This window comes from Rhinolophus ferrumequinum, chromosome 19 (assembly GCF_004115265.2).
Source record: "Rhinolophus ferrumequinum isolate MPI-CBG mRhiFer1 chromosome 19, mRhiFer1_v1.p, whole genome shotgun sequence".
Lineage (NCBI taxonomy): Eukaryota > Metazoa > Chordata > Mammalia > Chiroptera > Rhinolophidae > Rhinolophus > Rhinolophus ferrumequinum.
Window position 1 is genome coordinate 23547458 of NC_046302.1, and position 12584 is coordinate 23560041.

The window sequence follows — 12584 nt, forward strand, 5'->3', positions numbered from 1 at the left end:
CATTATGATTTTGCTACAATAACTAGTTCTCTTACTGAGTTTGCTTAATTCGAGTACTTAGGTTGGAAAAAGAAGACAGAAAGGGAAAGAAATAGATACATATTTATTACCTTAGAAGAAAAGATATGTCTTGGAGCCCAACATCGTGGCTTTTACTATGAGAATGTTAATCAATTTTGGATGCCCAAAGTCACTAAGTTTTGAAACTGACTGGTGAGTCAAGGGGAGTTTCAGGAAAAGCAAGCTAGAAGTGTTTGGGATTTTAAAAGCCTGGTCTTATGCCTCAGTGGATATTTTCTTAGAAATTTGAAGTTATTCTTAACTAAGGCCTTCAGAACCTAAGTAAATTCTGGTAAGAATTTACCAGAACTTGTTGGCTCTATTGCCACAATGTATTAGCAAGTGCCAATAATTTTAGGTGGCTTTGATTGAAGAGCCTGATCTATTTGGGATCCATGTGAATAGTGTCGCTGACACAATGTGAAATAAAGAGAGAAGATACTGTCAGATAATATATCCGAAGGATTTGTCACACACTTGTGAAAGGATGAGATGATGTCTGACTTGCCTACATACTTTTCATTTTAATAAATAAACACATAATAGGATAATGTATACCAACAATATTCATCTATTAATACCATTTTATATAATACACATCAGGTATGCTAAAGCACCCATGCACACCTATGTATATTATATGTATACTGTAAGGTCTGTTTCTTTTCTTGGGTCTGCCTACTTCCATTTTAGGTTTGCTTTATGCCGCTCTCTGTGTCTGTGTCCATCAAGGAAGCCAGTGGGATGTGTCAGTGAACTCCCCATCGCCTTCTGACATGGTTTGAGAGCAATCTGAGTGCCATTTATGCTTTGATGTACAGATTTCCTTTCAAGCAAGTGAAGGTTTCATCACTGCAGCTAGAAGGAATAGATTTCTTTTTCTACCAAGAATCAGAGTGGTCAATTGTCTCTTTGATACTGTTGGGTTTTCTTTCAGGGACCTTTTCCAATTTTAGCATGATATCTTTTTCCTACCCTAGAGGTCAGTTATTTTCTAAACAAACATCTCCCTTGAATCATTTTCATAATACAATTATTCGATAAAGCAGAATCACATTAAGTGCAGAACCATCCTATGAACATTAAAAAGATACAATGAAATAATTAGACAAATGTCCTTTCTTTGGCCATTGACCACAGGAATTTATGAGAACCATTTTATTTTATTTTAATTTATTTTATTTTCAGGTTTACTGCGATATAATTGACATATATTGTGTATGTTTCTTGCACCACACGATTTTTCTCTTAAAGATTAAAAAACATTTTTTTTGTAATCCCCATTTAAAGTATAAAGTAAAAAAACAAAAAAAACAAAAACCCTTTTAAGGACCTCTCACTAAAAGCTCAACTCTTTGATTTATAGGAATGACTATATTATTGTGCTGTACTATAAACATAACTATAATATTGGCAGAAAATAGATCACGTTAGAAGGTCAGATATTTTTAGTTTTGTGGTTTTAATTTCACCTTTCCTTGACCATGGAAAACTGAGCTGAAGTTTTAGACTCAGTTGATAGGCTTATTCATAATGAACAACTTCTGTGATAATCACCAGTCAAGGTTAAAAGAACAAAATTGATATTTATATACATTTACATTACACAAAAATCTTTTATATATCTTTTATTTTTGCCTTTCACAATAGTCTTTTAAATTAAGTACATGACAGTCATTGTTATTAAGCCCATGGTACATTTAAGGACAGAGTTTGTATGGTTTATACATGGTCATGTCATTAGCAACTGTCAGGTATCTCTGGGATACTAATGTAGGACCTCTAGTTTCCAAAACCTTCTCTTTCCACTAAACTGTTTCACATCCCTGATTCCATGAATCTGGTACCTACCAACTTTTTTTTTAAATAAGCAGAACAATCATCCTTTCATAAATTACACTCATCCTTTCATAAATTATATATTGTTCTTTCTTATCCTCCCTTCTTTTTTATTCTGTGTGGCCTGGAATAAACTTAGGGTAGGGGGCTAATATTAACTTTACTCAACGTAGTAAAACGATCCCAATATTCAAAGATATTCTAATTCAAAAGAAAGCTTTTGTTCATGCCATTTTAATGTGCTGATATAACAAAAAAGTGTGAGCTGAATAGTTGTAGTCATTCAAATTCAAAACATAGAGTAAATTTTATGTTGGGATAGCTAACATCCTGAAATTCCACATTTTATTTCTCTTTGCTGAGAACGTTAACAGCATTGACATAAGGTCAACGTTCAAATACTTGACTATAAGGTTGACATCTTACCAGACATGCAAAATTTTTAAGAGACGTCTGAAATTTTGCTTTTTTTTTAGAGATATGACCAGTTTTTATAAATATTTATTATAAACTAAAATGACAACTTAATTAAAACAATCTGTAGTTGTTAAAAATATGGAATTTTAGAATTAGATATGCCTTTTTTCCTCCAACCTCCTTAATCTACAATGTGATTTTAGGCAACTTGCTTATTTATTTATGTATTTGTTTATTTATTTATTTGAACATTAGTTTACTCAACAGAAAAATGGGTTGATGTTTGGATCAAGTAATATAGTTTATTTAGAGCACATCAATAAGTGTAAGATATGTGTAAAATAAAGAGTGTTATCACTATTATGACATTAGGCTAATTTATCCTGTTTATGTTTTGAATATACCTTTTTAGTGTTTTAGGCAGTAACCATTGATATATGATATGATATGATATGAATAACAACATGAAACTAATCTATACATTCAACCATCTGATCTAATTTTCTCTCAAAATTCTGTTCGCTATTTATCTAAAAGATCTATAGTGTGTGCAACCCAGTGGTAAGATTAGTAGGGAGTCAAAAATTTAAGAATAAGCCTTCTTCATATAATGATTAGACCAGTACTTCAATTAATCAAGAAAAAAACACAGATAGTCAAGTAAAAAAAATCATCTGCGATAAATGGAAAGTTGCAGCTTGCATTTCATTTTGAAAACACTAGTGAAATATTTTTTTACCTTTTTTAAAAACATAGGCGTACTTTTTTGAAAAGCACACATGGTATGTCCATAGTGCATATGTAATTTGACTATATAGTCACTATTTGTAGACCATGTTTGTTCTAATGTATCTTAATGAATTTGAAATGGATAATTCTTGTATCTGACACTAACATTCTTAAGGTGATAAAAAGTTGTAAGAGAAGAATAACAGAATCAGCCTTTAGGTTATCTTTTTCTAATAGACAACACTTTTTCAAAGTTCTGAGATTAAAGTAAATTTTAAATTTGTTTTAAACGATGCTACTTATGTCTATTAAGCAGACATTAATTCTCTGCTTTACCTCTTTGCTTTAACAAAGTATACTTTGTAACTTTCTGGGTATTTACCTTGGGGAACCAAACCTCTAGGAATTTTTAAAAATTTATTCTTTATGCAGCACTGAACAAGACAGTGTAACACCATATCTAAACATCTGCCTGTATACTCTAATAGAAATGAAGGCATGCACACCAATCAGCTGGTCTACTGACATGAGGATATACGCAAATTTTATCAGCTAAATAAGGATATTTAAAGGAAAGCAAAATCATTTTTAACAAGGAATTCAAGTATTCAGGAGACATAACATTTACAATTTGGATAGAGGGGACTCCTTTAAATTACAGAAATATATCCCTACAGGTTTATGCAAAGAATTTTTCTCCATTTGTGGGCCTTTTGGATCAGATGACTTTTCTTTCATCACATTTTCAGGAATGCATGCTGCATTCCCCAAACCCTTTATTTCTTGGACTTTTTCTCCTCCCAGTTTGGCTGTACATTAGAGGCTAGTGAGTTTCCCTGCTTTTTCTGCCATGCAGCCACCAGAGCAAGCATGCAGTTCCTTCCATATATGAGCTAAGTTCTGTGGGCGAACGCTGGCAGTAATAGAAATAACTGCAATTTTAGATGTCTTCTGGGTTTTCGGTGTCCTTGAGAGTTCCATTACTTTTTTGCAATCTGCCACCCCACTGCACCAACATTTCTGCTGAAACTTTATCTGATTTTCACAAAACACCAGAAACATACAATAAGACAAAAAACAAAGCAAAATCCACAAACCCTCCTACGTATCTTTTATGGTGGGAATGAAGGGGGTGGTATATACAACCGCGCTAACAAATTGAAATTGAATATCAAATGTCCCTGATAATTAATGTCCCAATGCTGGTTAATCATATATCTTCTCTCTTCTTTACCTCTATGCTCTCGCATCTCCAATCTGTCACCTCATTCCTGAGCATTTCAAATATGGTACTCTTTATTCACCTTTTTTTTTTTTTAATGTACTCAGTCTCAATCCTAAGAAACTATCTTCCCCAACAAAACCTTATTTCCTATGAGAGGAATTCTTGTGCCAGGTGGTTTAATTTTGTTTTCACTATACCACATAATAAAATGGCTAAGTTACTAAAGTTAAAAAAAAAAAATTAATAAGCTGTTACTGTGGTGTGCTTCCCAGAACTTTCTTGCAAAATGAAGGTTCTACTTCCCTAGTTGTTGAGAGTGCAGCTGGCAGACAGCCCTACTGACAACCTTCTTCCTAGATTGCCTCCACGGGAGACGGTCTACTCACCCAAGGTCAAAATCCTTCCTGGGGTGGCATGCATCAAATGACGAGTCTACATGGGGCTATGTGGACGCAGCATCCTCGCCTCAATTTGACAATCCGGAAGGACCACTGCCGCTTTATAGAAGCCTGAGTTGTAAGTTGAGGTCTTCATTGAAACTGCATGGTAGTCCATCTTCTTTTCTGCCTAATCCGGCTCCTTTCACTTTCCTTCCGTAAACATCGATTCCAAAAGCCCTCCCTGATAAACTTTCTGCATGCCAATCATTTTAGGATTTCTTTCCTTTGAATTCCATCCTGGGACATGCTGTTAATGTTGTTCCACATGGTTACTAACTTTCTCAGTCAGATGGGATCGCAACAATGCTTTTAGGCAAACCAGGATTGGTTCTTTGCTTTGGCGATTCTGCATGACAGGTTCATTTGCTCAGACTGTGGCCTTGGGTATTTTGGTGTGGGAACGAGAAATCAGTATTTTTTCAAGATCCCCAGGGATTGTAATAGGTAGATAAGTTTGGGAACCATTGGCCACTAACTCCACCACCCTTCATTAAATCTCTCACCTCCCTGGCTCTATTTCCTTATTAAAAGAACATCTGCTATCTCTTTGACATTCTTGTGTTTGATTTGGGAGTGGTTTTATTTAAGGTTCATCTGAGTAGATATGCTTTTTCCACTAATGAGTGACTTCAGTCTCCTTGGCTCAGATTATGGCTCCTCCGTTCTTCAGGATCCCCATGACTTAATTACACATTGCATCTCTCCTAGATGACTAGTGTAGTCATGTTAGAATTATGGTTTGACAATAGAAGAATCAACTTAACATGCAGAAACAGGAAAGGACAGTGCCCTTCAAAGGACAAGAAGTTGTTTTGTCACATCATTTAATCATTTTATCCCACCATTAAGAAGTCATAGTTATAACAAATTATTTGAGAAAATCAAAATCATTAAGCAAACGAACAAAAGGACAAACTAACTCGATCATTGTCTTGTTTCCCTGGGTTGTGACATCAGGTAGTTCTGGATAGCTAAATACTAGCTTTCAGTAACTAAGAGAGATACATGTTTGAGGCTTCAATCTAAAGTAGTATCTTTTTGATGATAGATATGCCATTCACTTTTCCAAGTTATTAATTTAATATTTGAAACCTAACATTTCTACAGCCCTTTAGAGTTTATAAATATCTTCACATCAATTTTTTCATTTGACATTCTTCAGTTGTGCTGAGTAATTTAATAAACTGGGTGATACTGGCATTAAATTCTTGTAAAGAATGTAATCATGATTAACAAAAAGCAATTTGATATATTGGGTACTATGCCCTGTACATCCTGTTATTAAAGTTTAATGTTTCATGATGACCTAATTTTTGAACGATTCCTATGCATGCAGCCAAAGGGTTTAAGAGGAATGGTACTATTAAGAAGGGAAATATTAGAAAGTGGATTTAGAATTAGGTGAGTCAACCTAAAATGGATGATTCTGCTCACATAGCTAAGTTATTAAGTCTGCATTTTTTCCTGCCCAACTCGAGAAGAAAAATCTCCAAAGTAATAAAGTTTGATCGCTTTAGGATCTATCATTTCCAGGCAATTTAGTCAATTTTTAGAATTTCTGTAGTTCCAAGTTTCCTGGATGTACTTGGATGTTCTTCCAGAGCTGGTGATTTAAGGCAGCAAAGGTGACAGGTGTTGAAGCATTGTGGTCATTGGGGCCTGAAATCACGTATTATTTTACTTCAATAAACTTGACTATTAGTGAAAAATACATTATATAAAACATATTTAATACTGAGTTGAATCATGGTAAACGTTTAAAAAATAGAAAGCAAAAAACTAATACTAAGATTTTCTTCAACTTTAAGAGGTAAAAGAGAGTCTCTTATCAAGGTAAGTGTATGCATTGAAAGGACAAAAAGAATATGCATTATAGAATTGTGAAGTTCTTATGAAAGTTCTGCTTGAAACTTGTCAATAATCTTTGAAAAAATAAGACACCGAGGTTTGACAATTAAGTTCACGAACTTGTTGCAACAATGTTGCTAATCTTTATTTTTTGAAATCAGAGGGATTATTCATTATGAATTTGTACCAGCTGGACAAGCAGTTAACCAAGTTTACTATTTGGAAGTGCTGAAAAGGCTGCATGAAAAAATTAGACGACCTGAACTTTTTGCCAACAATTCATGGCTCTTGCATCACGACAATGCACCAGCTCCCATGGCACTGTCTGTGAGGGAGTTTTTAGCCAGTAAGCAAATAACTATACTGGAACACCCTCCCTACTCACCTGATCTGGCCCCCCAATGACTTCTTTCTTTACCCAAAGATTAAGGAAATATTGGAAGGAAGACATTTTGATGACATTCAGGACATCAAAGGTGACACAACGATAGCTCTGACGGCCATTCTAGGAAAAGAGTCCCAAAACTGCTTTGAAACGTGGACTAGGTGCTGGCATCGGTACATAGCTTCCCAAGGGGAGTACTTCGAAGGTGACTGTAGTGCTATTCAGCAATGAGGTATGTAGCACTTTTTCTAGGATGAGTTCGCGAAGTTAATTGTCTATCCTCGTACACTGAAAGTTAAAGTGAAAAGGCTTTTTGAGAGAGAAAACATGTTTTCTAAATTATAGGCATACCTCATTTTACAGCATTTGCCTTTATTGTGCTCCACAAGTGTTGCGTTTTTCGCAAATTGAAGGCAAAAACCCACCAAAACCATTGCTACTCGCTTTATTGTGATACTACTTTATTACAATGGCCTGGCACCAAACCCGAACTATCTCCAAGGTGGCCTGTATAAGAGGACAAGGTTATGTAGATAAATAGAACTTTTTAATAACAATAGCCAATTTTTAAGGACTGCTGACTCTGTTCCAGGTCACAGGCATTGTCCTCACAACAGTCCTGTGATGTGTCCTTAGTTTACAGACAAGGACACCAGGAAACACAACAAATTATCGAAGAATATACAACCATTAAAGAGCAGAAGCAGGATCTGAATCCAAGAAGAATCACGCCCGGCTGTGTCTCCTGGTAAGGTTTAGTTTCTCCTCAAGGCACTTGAGGTTGTTGTAGTGCTCTAGCAGGCCAAAAGACAGTCTATTGGAAAAACAAACCAGCTATGTTGGGTAAAAACCAGAATAAAATATTTAGTGGAGAAGAATATGAGTTTGTGCTAGCAGACTAAATATTTCTCCAGAGCCTGGAAATGTTACTTTGATTTCCAAAATCGTTCAGCTTACAACTAGAAAATGAAATGTTTGGGCCAAAGATGGCAGGCGGGTCTTGTTGCATGCATGAATGAGAGAGACTGTTGACAGTGGCTGATAGTGGAAGGATGCTTTGAGTGTCTTTCTAGGCCCTGGGTCAATAGGGCACAGTGCTGTCTGCCTGGGACTAGGGAGAGACGGATGAATAAGAATCCTAGGAATGTACCAGTCTTTGGACAAGCAGTGAGGGAGAAGGACTTAGTGAATATAAAAAAACTATTAAAGAAGAAAGTTCCCCTCTCATCCTGGGGTCTCCAATCCCCCTTCCTCCTGTATGTATCCTCATTAATGTGCGCAGTGTGTCAGAAGATACCTATGTTTCCTTGTAAAATATTTATTTTCAAAATTTAGTATAAAATAACTTAAAATTTAACTTAGGTGTACAAGTTAAAGATACTGGACTGTCTTGACATCCAAAAATGGCAATCACGGGCGACCAGATGGCCCAGTTGGTTAGAGTGCGGGCTCTGAACAACAGGGTTGCGGGTTTGATTCCCACGTGGGATAGTGGGCTGTGCCTCCTGCAACTAAGATTGAAAACGGCGACTGAACTTGGAGATGAGCTGCGCCCTCCACCACTAGATTGAAGGACAACGACTTGACTTGGAGTTGATGGGCCCTGGAAAAACACACTGTTCCCCAATATTCCCCAATACAAAAAAAAAAAAAAATGGCAATCACATATGGTGCAACCTAACATATAAATGAAACTGTGCAGTAGAGCTACTCTTTCTTTTGTTCTCAGCCCTGTGGTTTTTCACTCTATGCCTGGTGTAGCTGAGTGAAAAGAAATGTGTGAGCTCAGGAGCCAGATAGTTGGGCTTAAAGCTTGGCTCTGCCACTTACCAGCTGAGCTGAGTGTTAGTGAACAAGCCATGTAGCTTCTGCTATGGCTTCTCTGTCTAAAGAAACTGAAGAAAATAAAAGTGCCCTCACATACCATAATACGTACTTCATAGACTGAAAGACACTCTGACCTTCGTGCTTTATTATCAGAAGGTGTCATATGAAGTTTTCACATACGTAGCTATGGCAACATGCCACCAGGCTGGAACTCACTCAATAATTGTAAGATGCTTCTTGATCTTAGAAGTGTTAAACTGTGGAGGAAAATGCAAGTCTATTAGAAGTGATGATATAAAACAATTAGCTGTATGGATTAAATAAGCTAATATGCCAAGTGAACAGAACAATGTCTTTGCACATAGAAAGAACTCAGTATTATTAAAATTTATCCATGTTATTGAATATGTATGTGTGTATGGGTTTACTTGAACCTAGCAACAGTTCGAGTTCAATATAGTCTCTAAGGCCATATTTTCTTTAAACACAAAAGAAGTCAACTTCAGTTTATAATGTTCACATGGGCCTGGGAAGATAGGGCATTGATTCAGTTGAATTACTCCGAAGGTCTCAGAGATCCTAGCGCAGTGATAGGAGCTAGGATAGTGTAGAAGATGAAAAAACCCTGGGGCAAAGGAAAGAAGTTTTAGTTTGTGGTTGTTGGTGCCATCATTGATATTTAAATCCCAAAATGGAGTTAAAACAGGAAGCTAAAAACAAAAATTCAGAAATCTAATGAAACAAGAAAAACATTATTAAAATACAGTCTCAGGTAGACCCCCAAATATACAAGCCATTTACGAGTAAGATTAAAATAAACTTAGAAAATATTCTCATCCAATACAGTCATATTTCTCCTCTGACCCCAAATGTAAGTACAATAAATTTCTTTAACATACACAATCAAAAACTATTAGAAAAAAGCAGCACACTCTAAAATAGTACTATGCAAACTATCTTTCTCACATTGTAGAAACTGAAAAAATAAACTATTACTGATAAGTGCATATGTATGAACATACAAGATAAAGGTTCACATTCTTAAACTTAAGGTTACTTATTCAGAGTGTTAGTTGCAGAGAAAGATCAGAAAAAAATGACTGTGGAAGCCGACTGACATTCATTCAGTACATTTGTTGCTGGGGCCTCAAACCGGGACGTCCAAGAGAGGACTCAACCTGGAGCAGCAGTGACTGGGTTCTTGTATCCGCACAAGAAAAGAATTCAAAAGCAAGAGAGATACAGGAAAGCAAAAGCGATTCCTTGAAAAAGAAAAGTACACACTTGAGAGGGTAGTGTGGGCAAACTCTGAGAATGAGTCGGACTGAGGAAGTCACAATCAGGGGTTTTTATTCCTCTTGGGTCAGGAATTGGTGATGTCCTGTTGACATGTTTCATTCATCTCCTCCCCCGGGGACCCTTCATTTCCTGCTTTTTCTTCTTTATTTGGTTCCTCCGAAGCTGTCATGGCATCAGGTGCATGATGGGAGTCATAGTAACCACCATGCTAATGATATTATGACATTAAAATTAAAGGTCAATTCTCCTGTCATAGGGATTAGCCTTGCTGGATGAAACTGGTTCTATTTTGCTCCAGCTGCAGGTGCTGGATACAGCCACATGTCACTTGCGGAACCGGCGGGGCACCTCACATTGTACTCTGCAGGGGGGGTTGTCAATTTCCTAGGCTACCTACCCTGCCTCAGATTCACCATGCCGTCCTGAACATACATTTTTAAAAATTATTCTTGAGGTCAACATGTTCAAACTTAAAAATTGAGTAAAAGAACCCAACATATTAAATATATATTAGTTTAGAGTAATAGAATACCTCCCAAATATCTGTCCACCATCATGTTTCTGATTTACAAGTGTTTCAAGAGATCTGCTCCACCCCACCTCACCCCCATCTAAGAAGAGTCACTTAAAATAATCAGTATCATAATTCTTATGTGTACTTTTGTTAAAAAAAAATTAGTCAATATATTCTCAAACTTTAAGTTGTATCTGTAGTCAGCACAACCATTTGTTTTAAGAGAAAGAAATCTGAATTCCTTTAAATTTACAAATAATCTCCCCCAAACTTATTTTAGCTGCTGCAGCCTCATCTCTTTTTCCACCCACTTAACTCTTAACTGGCTAACAAACAGAAAAAAGAAAAGTGAAATATGAGCTTTCATCAAACTTTACAGACATGCTAATGATCAATGAAACAGCACATAATATTTATAGTAAGACAGAATTTGTTGTATGAAGAGAGAAATGGTTTTGCTGCTTTTCCCTTTGAAATGCCTTCTTAAAAAGTTAATCGATATTGTTACAGGAAGGTTTTGTTTGTTGCTGTTGTTGAGTACATGGTAGTAAAACAACTGTCAGGTATTTTATGTTAGTTATTATCTACCATCTCAGATGAGTCAAAAAAGTGACAGTTCAAGATAGTATGAATCTCTTAGGTGTTCCATTTTTTCCTGTGAATATGAACATTATACTTTTATTCTCCCAATGAAGAAAAAAAATGATACTGGATTTTAAATAACTGTAAAGCTACAAGGTAAAAATGAGAGATAAAAGAGAGCTGACTTATTAATGCCTTTTCTGTTTTTACTCCATTAAGGTCAATTCACTTGCTGGTGGCCTGGAGATACGCGGGAGCGCTGTGAACAATCGGTGAGTGTCTCCTCACATGCCAAGGTCACCTCCAGAAACACAGGCTTTCAGGTTACTGATTGCAAACACAGTGAACTGCAAAAACTAAATCATCAAGACTGATGATTCAGCCAATCCTCTATTATAGTGCCTGTTTGAAAATGGAAGTGAAATAAAATTTTTAAACTTGTATGTTGTTTACAAGGCATAAAAAACAAAATTATTCAAAAATCTTTAACAATAAAGAGATGGACCAAGCTATATGAGGTTAAAAAAAAAAAAAAAAAAGCGAAAGAAAAGAAAGAAAAAAGGCAGGTATTGCTATATAAATATTAGTAGTATCAGACAAAATGGAATTGAGAACCAAAAGTACTGAAAGTTGCCAAGCAAGATATTTCCATTGTCAAAAGCAACAATCCAAACTACAGGATAGAACAGTTATAAGCAAGTAGTGACATGGCCTGAAAATCCACAAATCTAAAATGCTAGTGGGAGATGTTAGTAAACCTCTCTTAGAAACTGACCAATCAAAACTAAGAAAAACAGTAGGTATTTGAAAAACAAAGTAACAAGTTTAGAAAAATGTGAACCCTATAATCAAGTGAATAAATATGCTAGATCAATAAATAGAAGAGCTACTTCTTTTAACAGAGTAATAACTCTGCTGAAGAAAAAAGGAAAAATAGAGAAAACAACTTAAGGTATGATACAGATTTTTAGAATACTTTATGCAACTTTCTGTAAGTACATTTTTTAAAAGCTAGATCAAATAGACAATTTTTCAAGAAGATGCAAATTATGAAAGTTGGTCAAAAGAAACATAACGGCTGAATACACTAATTCCTACTGAGGAAAACCTATCCTTACAATACAGAAGAATTCTAACAAATTTTTATGAATAGATAATCCCAGTTTACAGAAACAATTCCAAAGCACACAAAAAAATGGCAGTCTTCTTAATTGTTTATTTGAGGCCAGCATAAATCTCAAACTAAAATTGAACAAGAATAGTAAAAAATGGAAAAGTACATGAAAATCACATATAATGTTAAATTCCTAGGTAAAATAGGAGCAAATTAAATACATCAGCCCATTGAAAGAATAATATTATGACCAGTACTGTTTATTACAAAAATTATTTTATTCAATATTAGCAAATCTAATGGCA